The sequence below is a fragment of the Phyllostomus discolor genome, chromosome 3 (assembly GCF_004126475.2).
Source record: "Phyllostomus discolor isolate MPI-MPIP mPhyDis1 chromosome 3, mPhyDis1.pri.v3, whole genome shotgun sequence".
NCBI lineage: Eukaryota > Metazoa > Chordata > Mammalia > Chiroptera > Phyllostomidae > Phyllostomus > Phyllostomus discolor.
Genome location: NC_040905.2, coordinates 10,876,165 through 10,889,730, shown reverse-complemented (window position 1 = coordinate 10,889,730; position 13,566 = coordinate 10,876,165).

Here is a 13,566-nt window from a genome sequence, read left to right as displayed (position 1 = left end):
AAATGAAGATTCAGTGACGTGACTATTATAGGTGAAAGAGTTTGTGGCGTTATTAAAAATGACTATCTAATGCTTAATTCCTCTCTGCAGGCAAAAAAAATAAGCTTTCAAAGGCAGCCCAGATCTGGGACACTTCCTACTATTTATTTGTTCTGGAGAGGTTCCCCTTCGTTATGTTCTTATACGCCCCGCGGCTGCTCTCCAAAAGCCTGCTCAGCCACCTTTAAGACTTCACCGAATGATCTTAAATAAATGGAACACGGTTCAGTTACCCATGTGTGAAGTATTCTAAGGCTCCCATCTGTCTTCCCCTTTGTTCCCTTTTCCTTTCCTTCGCTTGCTCCTTCCCCCCCGTCCTCCCTTTCCACCTCAAACATAAAGCACTCCGTGCGATCCATCAGGCGGCTGGGAGATGTGGCACCCACACCCTGTTTTCCAATGGGGAACACATGGCTTTTGCATCTGGGGTTCTCCTTTGACACAGGCTCCCATATTGCTTTCATGTTGCACCAGTCGGAGACCGTGACTTCCCAGTCGTCGTAAAGGTGGGAATGAGGCATTTTTCAGGCTCTTCAAGGAACTCTGGCATCCACGGACAGACACTGCCCCTTAAAAGCCCCCTCGTTAAGCCCAAGCTGAAGAATGTGAACTGGTGTTACGGGGGGGAGGGGGGGGGCAAAACAGGCCCCTTAACATCGTAAACACTTTCCCAAGTGTTTCCGTCCTAAAGGGAGCGGTGAATCTCCTGGAAGATGGCATCGGATGACAGCTGTTAAATTTCTTTTCCCACTCAGTGGATTCAGGGCATCAGACCACGTCCTGAAGGCAGCCAGCCAGGAGCGTGAAGACATGGGGGGAGAAAACGAAAACCACCCAGGAGTCCCGACAGCCCCCAAAGGAACTGAGCGTGGGGCTGCCCCAGGGAGAGCTGGGCACTCAAAGACTCTGTGAGCAGCCCACGCCCGCAAACGGCCACCAGATTCCACTGCCGCGGCGTGCGACAGTGTCTCTGGGAGGTAGTGTCACTGAAGCTGAGGACGAGCTGTTAGCCAAAGAAAGAGAAAAATCAAGGAAGTCTGCGTGTGTGTTAGAAAATGAACACCGCTAGACTGAACATAGGCCTCCTGCTCCCTCAACCCCGAAGGCCCTCAGCTCCAGGGTGGAGGTTGGACCCAAGCCCACGCACGGCACTGGGGGGGAACGCACACCTGCTACCCACCGAATCCTCGAGGAGTTTCATCAGGGTCCCCGCCCGGAGCGTCTTGGCGAACCTTAGGACATCTTTTGACATCGTGGTAATGGCAGCTTTCATGGGGCTGCTTCTTCACTGGGCAGACGGAGTGGGAAGCAGACCCGGAGGAGGGAAGCGGAGTCCTAGACTCTGATTTGCCGTGAGCCCACATTGGTAGCCTGACCTCACCATTCCGCTTCCCTGGGCCGCAGCAGCAGCAGCAGCAGCATCTGTGCGTGCGGGGTTGGACAGAGAACTGCGATCTCCAACCCAGCCTTGGAGACCAGGTCCCCTGTGCCCTACAGGGGGTGGTGTGAAAGTGGGGATCCCTGGCCGGCTAAGCGTGGCAAGTGCCAGAGTGAATCCACTTCCTCATCATGAATGGGTATAGTAATACCTTCTCAAGAGGATGGAGTGAGAACTAAATAGATGATAATATACAATTCTCAGCACAGTTCCTGTCACTTGGGAAGAGTCTTAAGATGTTTAGAACAAAACAGGCTCCGGGAAGGAGGAAGAGGCGTGGAGGTGACACTGGGGGCGGAGAGGTGGTCCAGGCTCCCTCCGGGTGCACTGTGGGCAGGACGGAACTCCCCGAGGGGACTGCAGGCCTTCATCTCCTGAGAGGGAGGCTCTGCAGGGGCCCGTTGCCCCTGGAAACCAGCACCAAGAGGAACTGCCAGGCCTCTGGCCCAGGACAGGCGGCCAGCCCCTGCCAGACTTGTCCGAGGCCTTTGTCAGGCCCGCTCGCCCAGCAGCCCCGCGCTGCATGGAGGTTTTGTGAAGGAGACCACCCAGCTTCCTCCAAGTGTCCCAGAGAACAAAACTGCCCCTCTGTGTGCCAGTGACCTCCCCTCAGCCAGGCCCCTGCCCGTCCTCCCTGTCAAGCAGAAATGGAGAGGCAGTCAGACCCGCTCTGTGGGAACCTGGGGCATGTGTGCTAATGAGCTGTCCCCACCTCCGGCCCAGCAACCCAATACCTGGGACGCTGCTGCCACCGTGTGGCAAAGGTCTTCCTCTAGGCTCCTGAGGGCCAAGCCAGAACAGACTTGGGAAGCACAGAGCATCCACAAGAAGCTCATTACTGTGGGCTCAAGCAAAGGCTATAGAGACAGAAAATAGTTCAGAAGTCTGAAGAGAAGAAAGGAACTTGAAGCCATTTGTGTCCACAGCAGTGATTTTCAGTGTGGTCTGCCTTCAGAATGCACATTCTCAGCTCCCACCCAGCCCTACCGAACCCAAATGTGGAGGCAGCATCCAGCAGACCCGCCTTCACAAGCCCTGCAGGCGGCTCTGGCCCCCAATGACGGAGACCCCTGGTCAGGAGCAGTCTTGCAGACCAGGGTGAGGGCTCCGGGTTTTATTCCAAGTGTGTTGGGACATCACGGGCAGTTTGAGTGGCAGGGCATCCTTTATTTTATCTCTGACTTACCTGTTCGTGCTGCAGGTGGGCAATCCGTCTTCCCCCTGCCCCATGTCACCTTTGGGTAACTTTCTATTGAAAGTTGGGGTAACTCTCTACTTAAATGCTTAGCATCTCTCCGTGCAATCCCCAAGACTTTCTGCTCCCTGCCCTGTTCTCCACGTGCTTCCTCCAGCCCCAAAACTTGCTCCCACCGAGGCAGGGTCCCTGTCAAGCCTGCTGGCTCTCTGCCCGACATCTCTTGGCCCCTCCGCCTCTGTGACACCTGCATTTTTGGACACAGATCTTCCCTTCTTGGGCCTTCTTGTTACAGCCACTCCCACAGCCGGGAGGGATGTGTGTCTGCTTCCCACTCCTCTTCCTGCACGAATTCCCCGGAGAAGACCCTGTGGTCTGCTTCACCAGCCCTGGGTCTTCCTGAGCAAAGGAAGACAATGGTGGCATTGAGAGAATCTTCTCCGCACAATGCCTGCTCTCAAGTCTATTGCCTTGAAACAAGATCCCGTTCTGAGAAGCAGAACCTGAACACGACCCGTTTCTTTCTCTTGTAATTATCCTCCTTTCTCGAGGCAGATGCCTGTGCCCATGGCTGACTCGGCAGAAAGAACAGGGTGGGCAAAAGTAGGTTTACCATTGTGAGTGTGCAAAACACAGAGTTCATTCTTGTATTACTTATTATTTCTTAATGATTGTATTATTTTCCATATGAACAACTGTACACCTACTTTTGCCCCTTCCCGCATATTCAACAAAAGCAAACAAGAAAATCATGTCAACTTTTCCCACCAAAATATTCTATGCTTTATTATTATTGTTGTTATTATTATTACTATTACTATTACTATTATTGAAAACTGAGGCCTAGTGGGAGGGAAATTTTATCGGGGTTCTTTTTTGCTCAGTGGATTTTCCCAGTGTCTTTTCATAGACTGATGTTTGTGCTTCTGCTTGAGAAATCCTTACTTCTCCCTTTGAGATTTGTCTGTTTATGAAATTCAAACTACTGTGGGCATACATGTCAGGCCGAGGTGTTTTCACCCCTCAATTTCTTCCATGTACCTTTCAGTGAGGCTGTGACTCGCCCCAGGTCACGCCGCCAGGCCACCCGGGGCCTCCTGGCTGCACTTAGGGGCCCAGGAGAGAAAAGACTAAGGGCCCGTGTCGGAGGAAGAGCGGAGCAGCGGGAGAGCACGGACCCTGTGAAGGAACCCAGGCTGGGGCTACCGGCCCCTGCAGGGTCGCGCCTGAATCAAGTCCGGCCGTTTTCCTTGGATAAGAGCCCTTCTGAAGTGGGCAGAAGGCTGGAAGTAACAATAATGGAAATGGTTTTCAAACCCATCCCCCAAAAGTGCAAGGAAAACCTGAACATAGGAAGAAGGTCCCCATTCGTTTCCTGCCCAAACGGGAATCCGAGACCAGGACGGCAATGACCTCTCTCGGGGCCCTTGTTGGAAGAAATCTAAGGATCTAAGCAGAACGGAAAAGATCCCCTCACTCCCGTGTCTCAAACTCCCAGACTTCAGGCAGACGCTTCCTGTCGCGGCCTGGTCCCAGTTCTGTGCTCCCAAGTAAGTCGCCCCAGAGTGAGTGGGCAGGAGCGCGAGGAGCTCCCAGTTTGACCCCCCCCCCCCCCCCCCCCCCGCCCCAAGGTGCGCTGCGTCCTGCAGCGCACAGGAAGTTCGCTGCTCCGACCCGAACGTCCCCTCCTCGGGTGAAGTGCCCCTGGGATCGTCATGTTTTCTGGGGATGTCATTAGGTGACCCTTAGCTCGGGCACTCTACAGGCTGTTAGCTGTCCCCGGGGCTGAAATGCAGCCACACATCAGTGCGCGGATACAGCCTCACCAGCAGCTCAGCATCCGCGCGTCAGCAACTGTAAAAGGTTTTTACTACCACCTCTGGCTATTGTTAGTACTGATGTTGTTGTTACTTTTGTTTTCACTCTGTGGGTCCCGCGTGGCTTTATCTGAAGAGACAGAGGAGGGGAGGGGGAGGGGGCGGGGGACAGAGAGGAAGGATTCTGCCACAAGATGGCAGCAAATAATCTCCGAAGTCTTGCCCAGCTTTCAAGTTTCGCGAGTTCATGAAAAGGATCTAGAGCTGGAATGCTGTCAGGCCCGAGGACGGAGGGGTAAAACCAGCCGGTCGTGGGAGCTGGAGGAGCGTCCTGCTCCGTGTCCTTTGGAGAGTCCGGGGTGCTCCTGGGGCTCAGAGCGCTCCTCCACCTCCCTGCCTGTCTCCCCTGCAATCCTCTGCACCCCCTTGATGGTGTGCGACTGCGCTTCCTCTCCCCTTCTCCATCGCCGTCTCTCTCTCCTCAGCTCTCATCCCGAGGACCCAAAGCCTAGTGGTTCTCCATTTCTCTTCCCTCTGTGACATCCTCCCTCACATCGCCAGTCCCTGGCTTTGTGTTCTGAAGCAGAGCCCCCCCACCCCACCCCCTCGCTGCTCCCCACCAGGCCCAGGACCCTGGAACAGCAATTCCAGCCTGGGCTCGGGGATTCAGGGCCCTCCTTGCATGTAGAGAAGAGCCCTGGGTCTATTGGCCAACCACCCGCAGGTGTCTGTTGGGCGTTGCCCACACGCTGGCTCTGGGTTCGAGGCTGGCAAACACCGAGAGGAAGGGGGGTGACGTGAGGGCTGTGGGTGCATGCCCCAGCACTGGCCTTAGAGCGGCACATTTGAATCCTGGCTCCGCTGTTTGCTCTGTGACCTCAGGGAAGTTTCCTAGCCTCTCTGGGCCTTGGCTGCCTCCCCTGTAAGACAGAGCTATAACAACATCCACCTTTCTCGGGTAGCTGAGAGGGGAGGTACTCCGGCACGCCTAGGGCAGGTAATCCCCAACCAACTGGAGTGTACCTTAAAATGGGCTCAAGGAATTTGCAGTCTAATGAGGATGAGAGATATAAATACATCACAAGGAAACAGCTCCAACGAGAGTTCGAATTCTTAGTCATGCCAAGGGTTCAGGGGAGCTGAAATTCTAGGGAATCCGTCTCTTGCTCAGGTGGCAACTGCAGATGGAAAACACCTGCATAAGCTGCTCCTCGATAAGACAAGTCTGAGCACCTGTGATTAGTGTTTTCACCTTGGACCTTAAAAGGTCAGTCTTCCAAGCTCCTCCCTCAGCACCTCACAGAGCCTCTCTGCCAGAATTGTCCAGGTGGGGGGGGGGGGTCTCTGGTCCGCTGTCTCACACTCATTCATAATTATGCATTAATCCAGCAATATTGTGAGCACTTACTGTTTACCAGCGAAGCACAGATGTTCGCAGGGAAAATCACTAAGTGTTATTCATGCGGTAAGTACCAGGACAGCGACAGATAGGGGAATTCCAGTGAAAGGCGTCACTGTCGTCTGGACAGACCTCCCTCCGCCCACACCTCTGAGGGCGTCATTCCAGCCCTCTGCCTCTGAGTGTTCTCACGCCGGAACCGCACCCGCAGGCTCGCTCTGTGCTAAGGATTTAGTGGTAACTCCCCGTAACACTAAAGGATCCTCCTTAACCCTAAAGGATCATAGGTTTTAGTGTTGACCCCCGCTCCTACATCAGAACGCCTTCATTCAGTTACCCTGTAAAGGCCTCTAACCACAGGCCACGGACAGCCAGCCCTTCAAGGACAGATGGGTGGGCGTGTGCCGGAAACCTGCGAGGCAGCAGACAGCTGGCAGCAGTCCCGTGAGGAGGCACTACTGTACCCATTTTACGCACGAGACAGCGGAGCTTCAGAAAATAAATAACTTGCTTGAGGAAAAGCTGCGATTTGAGTCCAGGTCCCCATCCAAAGCAGGAGTTTTGTCCCTTAGGCTACTCTCATCCTGGCACCTGACCGCGGTCAAGCAGTGCAAGCCCAGGGCTCCTGAAACATGCTGCGACACACTCTCCTAGGTCGCCGTTCTCCACACTGGGGGTCACCGGTCGGTGGGTCTCAGCTGGTCTCTCTTTATGGAGAGAACAGAATAGAAGAGTAGAATAGAAAATATCAGAGTACCTCTCCCATGTTGTAAAAGCATTGTTACAGGACATTTTTATTTTAATTGTGTGTCTGCACATGTAGTTTGGCATTGTGAGTAAATTACATTTTATGATTTAACAATCTTTAAAGCTACAGTTCCAAGCCTCTGCTGATTAACGACCAATGACCCATCAACAAGTTTTTCACTTAGTGAATCCACGGGTTCAGGTGACCTTCAGTTTCCACGGTCGACCTCCCTCAGGGAACTTCCATCCTCCAAACACAAATGGTTCCTTGGGGAGGGAAGGTGCGGGCCTTGATCTTAAAGAGCCAGGTGCCCCACCGCACACCTCCTCTGAGTTCAGTCCGGGCTCCGCCAGCAGAGGTTCCTCTGGCCCAGCCTCCAGCACCACCCCACACTTGGTGCATTTGAAGACGGGCACCACGGCCGGGTTCCACCTCCCTGAGACGGGTGCGCTGGCACTGCTTGTCCAGTGAAGAAGCTAGTGCACCCTGGTACCCAGCCCCGGAAACAGGCGCAAGGGGAGGAACTGGTTGTTAGCGTTGACACCTGGTGGCCATCGTGGGGCCAGCACCCCAGTTTCTTGAACTTGAAGGAGAGCATTGACCTGGTACCCGGGTCACAACCTTGACTGCAGATGAACTAATTCCTCATGTCCCCACACCCTCCCGGGTCACGTCCCTTCTCCTTGTAGCTAGACACAGCAAGGGGGAGGGGAAGGACAGGTCCATTACCTATCACGTGATCCTGGGTAAACTACTTAAACTCCGTAAGCCCAGCTGTAACATTGGGATGAGAGAATGACCTACATTGGACAAGGGGGTATCTGACTTTATTGGACCCTCAAAACATCTCCTTTGATATTGAGTTCCAAATAGTTACTAAGCACTAAAAAACCCCTGGTTCTCTATCAATGGTTGCCAGAGGGGAGGAGGGTTAGGGGCTGGGTGAAACCGGTAAAGGGACTAAGCAGTACAAACTGGCAGTTATAAAACAGTGATGAGATGTAGCAGACAGCACAGGGAATATAGCCAACAGTATTGTAATAACTGTGTGGGGTCAGATGAGCACTAGACTCACAGAGCAGGTCACTTTGTAAGTTATATAAATGTCTAATCCCTGGGTTGTGTGTCTGGAATTAACAGACTGTTATATGTCACCTGTAGTTGACCAATATATCATATAAATTATAAAAAGCACCTATTGGCTCTCTTCCCCCTCCCGTCACTTTATGTGTGACACTCACTGGAAGTCCCTCGGAGTCCGGCTTCCTCCCCACGTTGCTTGTCTGGCTGACTCTATTAAAACAATAATGAAGGTTTATAGATGCCTCACTGTGGGCCAGGAGACTTCTAAGAGAAATCTAAGTGTGTTCTTAGAGGGTTACATGGTTCAAATCAAGACACGTCAGCCCTCTGAAATAGAAACTATTATCGTTACCCCTTTTCCAGAAAATTTGAAAATGAGGTGCAATGGGCTCAGGCAGGGCACCCACAGCCCCACACGAGGGGACTAAACTTTAAACTCCACAGTGCGGCTCTGACCAGCACCCCTTTACTCTCCGAGCTAAACAGGGCTCTTTGCCTCCCATCACAGTAACAGCGAAAACTTACTGAGTGCTCATTAAGTGTGGAACTCTTTTTTTTAAAGATTTTATTTATTTATTTTTAGAGAGGGAAGGGAGGGAGATAGAGAGAGACATCAATGTGCGGTTGCTGGGAGGCCGTGGCCTGCAACTCAGGCATGTACCCTGACTGGGAATCGAACCTGTGATGCTCTGGTTCACAGCCCGAGCTCAATCCGCTGAGCTACGCCAGCCAGAGCAAGTGCGGAACTCTTTACGTAGTCTTATCCGATCTTTATGAGAACCCTGTAAGGTAGTTATTGTCATTATTCCCATTCTACAGATGAGGAAACCGAAGTTAAACGAAGAGCCAGAGGTCACAGAACTGCCAACCGGTGAAGCTGGAATTCCGAGTCAGAGAGTTTGGTCGTAACCACCCTTATCCCTAGACCTTAGGGCCAGCCTCCCAGACCAGCCTGTGATCTGTGACCACAGAGGCGGCATGGCCTGCCCGAAGAAGGCCCTCCTTCCCAGGTGGGCGCGAGAGGCCGGTCCCGTCTTTGTGCAGCCTGGAAGTCATGCAGCCACAAGGAGAGAGCGAGAAAGCCCAGGAGGCTCCACGGATTTCCCATCCAGTGTCCCAAAGCAGGTGATGCAGACCTGACACCAACAAAGTTCTCGGTTCAGTGATGCCGTCTCCGACCTGGGTTCCTGTCATCATCCCCTGTTTGAAACTCCCCAGGGGCTTCTCGTGGCCCCCGGATAAAGCCCGAGCTCCCGACCAGCACCTCAGGGCCCTGTGTCATCACACCCGGCTTCCCTCCCCAGACTCAGTCCTGAAGCCGCCCCCAGGTCAGAATCCCCGCCCCCACCGCCTGGCACTGTGCCCTTTGACACTAGGCCTTTGCCTCCCACCTGGAACCCCTGCTGCCCTGCACACGGCTCTGCCCACCGTCTCCCTGCTGACTCCAACGCTGACGTCAGGGGGGGACGCACGTGCCACAGACCCTCCTCTGCTCTCCTTGCCCCTGGGTTAGGCTGTCATCACGGAACTGGCCTGTCTCCCACCAAACTGCACGCAGCTTGCGGGGGGCAAGAGTTTCCTGTTACCATGTACCCTACTTCCTGCACAGAGTAAACTATACATGAAGTGCAGTATATATTACATATGTGAAACACACGTAAAGAATGAATTCCAAACAGCCTTTGTCACCATCTATTGGAATACTCTCTATCTGAGTGTCCGTCCCTTCCAGCGCCTCTCAGTGGCGATGTTATCGTCGTTTCAGGTGAGACAGTTCCTGAGCCGGGACTGTCCTGAGAACCACAGGCACTGGGCTTTCCCGACCCCGGACACCAAACACTGTCATTCCCCACCCTTCCCGCTTCCCATCACCTGTCCTCATTTTCCACCTGCATCCCTGTTGCTATAGCAACCAAACCCCCACCCCCGCCCCCATCGCCCCATACATTTGTAAACGTTCCCTGGAAAGTACCTTCCCCTAATGGAGAACCGGTGTAGCTGAAAGGTGTTTTTGCTCTAGACGGATATATTTTTTTCTCAATCAGGCACTCACCACGTGTGCTGAATTAGGGCATTCCATCTCTAACACCTTTGCTTGTCAGTTACCTGCCCCTGCAGGCTCCTCCCAGCCTGGCGCTGTGTTCTGTTGGAGGAGATGCATGGTGTTATGCAAGATCTCATTTTCATTTGTTAAATCACAGAAAACAAGTTCTCTTAATTCTGTGCTTCCTTCTGAGTCAGCAGTGCAGCGGATACAGTGTGTGTATATATATATTTATATACGCATATTATACATGCATATACAAATACACGTATATATAATACCAACAAATAGATTTAACACAAGAACAATTCAACAACTTTTCAAAAATTGAGGGCTTCATGGTGTTTGTGACATGAGAGGCCCCCGAAGGGCCGTGAGAAGAGAGAGGGCAGGAGGAATCGTCGGGGAGGGCAGTGAGGGAGGACAGCAGGAGGCCCACCTAACCGCCCAGTGGCTGTTTCCCTTGTGTTAATAAGCTGTATCATTTTCCTACGGCTGCTGCAACAAATTACCACAGACTAGTGACATAACACACCACAAATTGATTCTCTTACGGGACTATAGGTCAGAAGTCTAAAATCAAGGTGCGTGTTGGCCGGGTGGCATTCCTTCTGGGACTTCCAAAGAAAACCTACTTTCTTGCCTTTTGTGGCTTTTAAATCCCCTGCCTGATGCCCCCCCCCCACCTCCTCCACCTTCTTGCTCCTGCTGCCACTGCCACTCACGGTGACTGTCCTGCCTCCCTCTTAGAAGAACACTTAGGTTGCATTGGGTCCTAGCATAATTTCCCCACCTCAAGATCATTAAAATGTCCCTTTTACATGCCAGGTAACATATTCCCAGGTTCCAGGGTTTGGACATGGACATGGTTGGGTGACCGTGAGCCAGCCCACCACGGAAGCCAAGGTGAGGTCTAACAGGATAGTACCAGAAGCTCCGGGAAGTCCTGCCTCCACATCCACCAGGTGAACCTTCTTTCTCCCCAGTGAAGCTGCAGGGTGTGGCGCTTTAAAATCAAGGTTCAGCTTCGAGTTCAGGTCTTGTCACCTTTTACCAGCTGGGTCACAGGGAACTCACTGCACCTCGCTTAGCCTCAGGTTCCTTGTCTGTGAAGTGGAAATGCCACCAACACTCAGGGGTGACGTGAGGATGGAAGACCAGCTGTGGAAAGGGCCTGATGCATTGTAGGATCTCCAGGAGACCCTCTTGGATGACAGTGAACTTGATCTTCCCAGCAGTAGCATTGTCAGGATGAGCCTGCCCGTGACAGGGATGAAGGGTGAGAAGACGGGCAGGAATCCAGGGAAGAGAAGCTGTTGGTCACACCGCCCGGGCATGAATGAGGTGGTGTTCTTCTTTTTCCACCCCACCTACCTTGTGAAGACAATGAAAATCTCCCTGTGCTTTCTCATGACCCGCTGTTCACATCAAACATACAAGCAGTAGACATCAGGTCTGTGTCAGAGCGAATGGCTAAGCCTGGAGAGATGCTGCATGTGCTTTGAAGATGGCACTGGGATTGAGGAAGCTTAAAAGTTATGCTGAATATTCAATATTGCTGATACCCATTGGACTGGGAATGCTTTAAGATTGGTGGTCTTAGTTTCCTTCTTTGCAAATGAGAATTTTTTAAAAAATGCCTCTCACCCTGGCTGGTGTGGCTCAGTGGTTTGAGCACTGGCCTGCGAACCAAAGGGTTGCAGTCAGGGCCCATGCCTGGGTTGCGAGCCAGGTCCCCAGTAGGTGGCACATGAAAGGTAACCACACACTGATGTTTCTCTCCCTCTCTTTCTCTCTCTCTTCCCCTCTGTAAAAATAAATAAATAAAATATTTTTAAAAAGTGTCTCTCTTTCTAACTGGGTAGAACACAGAGGAACCTCAAAAAATTTAATTAGTGAATGTGCCATTGACCTCTCTATTTTGATGGGTAACCATTGCTGATGTCAGGACTGGCGTCTTAATTATCGGTGTCAGCCCGAGAAAGGGCTAAGTATGGGGCCTGTTACGAAGAAGGCCCCACAGTCCACATGAAACTCGACTCTGGTTTCTCTTACACACTAGGCACTGATCACTTTCGTCAAAGATAAGACACCTTGCCTAAAACAATTAGCTTTGACAATGCATGTGTAAGTATTACGTTAAATTGTACATTTGTTTTCTTTTCCCCTGCAACACATTTTAGATAATAGAGACAAGAAAAGTAGGTAGAAGACAATTCCAAGTCATTTCAGAGCATTATGACAAAATGGGGCTGCTGGGATTTTTTGGTTTTGTATGTGTGTGGTTTTTTGTTTTTTGTTTTTGTTTTTGTTTTTTTTTTACAAACTGGAGGAAGCTGCCGAACAAACCTTGTTTCGGGAGCACCTCTTCACTGAGCTGTCCTCTAACAGGGGACGCGTTGCCCCCGGAAAGGAAAATCAAGTTCTTCAACCACCAAAGGTGAAATGACAAATTGGACTCCCAGCAATGCATTCTGGACAGCTACTAGAGCTCTGGGAAAAGAAGACAAGAAAATAAATTTGACAGACATGGAGGGGAGGAAAAAGGAGGAATGTTTCTCCAGTTAGCACCTCAATGCCTGTGAAGGGATTTGGGGGCAATTCAGTAACAGGCCATTTAGAAGTCGCCCCCATTTCATGCCACAGGCACAAATGTCATTTTAATGGTGCTGCCCCCACGAGGCCACAGTGGCGTCTCTGCATTCAGTGCGTGGACTGGCCGCATGCTGACTTGCTGAGGACCACCCGAGAACAAATGTGAGTGACGGCCCGCCTGGGAGTGAAGTGCACGGCTTTGCGTCAGCGGCGTTTCTGTCCTTCAGAACATATTTCTGCAGAATTCTCGCAAACACCTGCTCTTCGGTCAAACTTCAGGCTGGGGAGCTGGTTTGTTCCCCGTTTGAGGAGCTGTGCTATCCAAGACAGTAGTGCTTCTTTCAATTTAAAAGTCATTCGTGCCAGCCACATTCCAAGGGCTCCACAGCCACAGGCGGGCTGGTGGCTACCACGCTGGACATCACACACAGCGGACAGGAGTCACCTCTGAGCTCGCGGCGCTGGAGGTTGATAGTGAGGGGCGGGAGCTGGGCAAGGGTACAAAAGGGATGCGGTTGGGGGTGGGGGGCATTGCAGTGGACTTTCATGAGCAACCAGAGGGGAATTCAAGTCAAAAGTGACTGCTACTTACCTAGTGCATGAACACCAAACCCAGGAGAAACATGAATAAATGAGATGCACCTCTATCCTCAGGAAGTTCAGAGTAGGACAAAAGAAGCACAACCTCATCACGAAACCACTTTAATCCAAATTACCATGCCAAAAGGGACATAGGATAAGAAAATTATATACAGGGGCACTCAGGGGTCATGAGCAGAAATTAAAGGTGCGGATATTTAAGAGTGGCATTGCTCATGAACACGGCCCAGTACGGAGCCAGGCTAAGCGGAGGGTGCAGATTCCCGGCATCACCAGCCACCACGTCCTGAAAGATGACCGTCACTATTACCTGAAATGAAAGGTGCAGGCTCGTGCGTTGCAGTCAGAGGACTTGAGTTTGAATCTGAGCTCCACTGCTTACCAGCTGCGTGACCTTAGGCAACTGACCTAACCTCTCTGAGTCTCTGTTTTCTTCCTCATCTACAGAACTGGGGATGATAACAGCTATTTCTAAGTACTATGATGAGGACTAAAGGAGGTAGCCTATGTGCAAGTTGCTCACCGAGTTCTTGGCACACAGTAGATCCTCAGCAGGGGTTCGTTTCCCGCCCTTTCCTGAAGGCAGTGGCTAAGCTTACTGGCTTCCA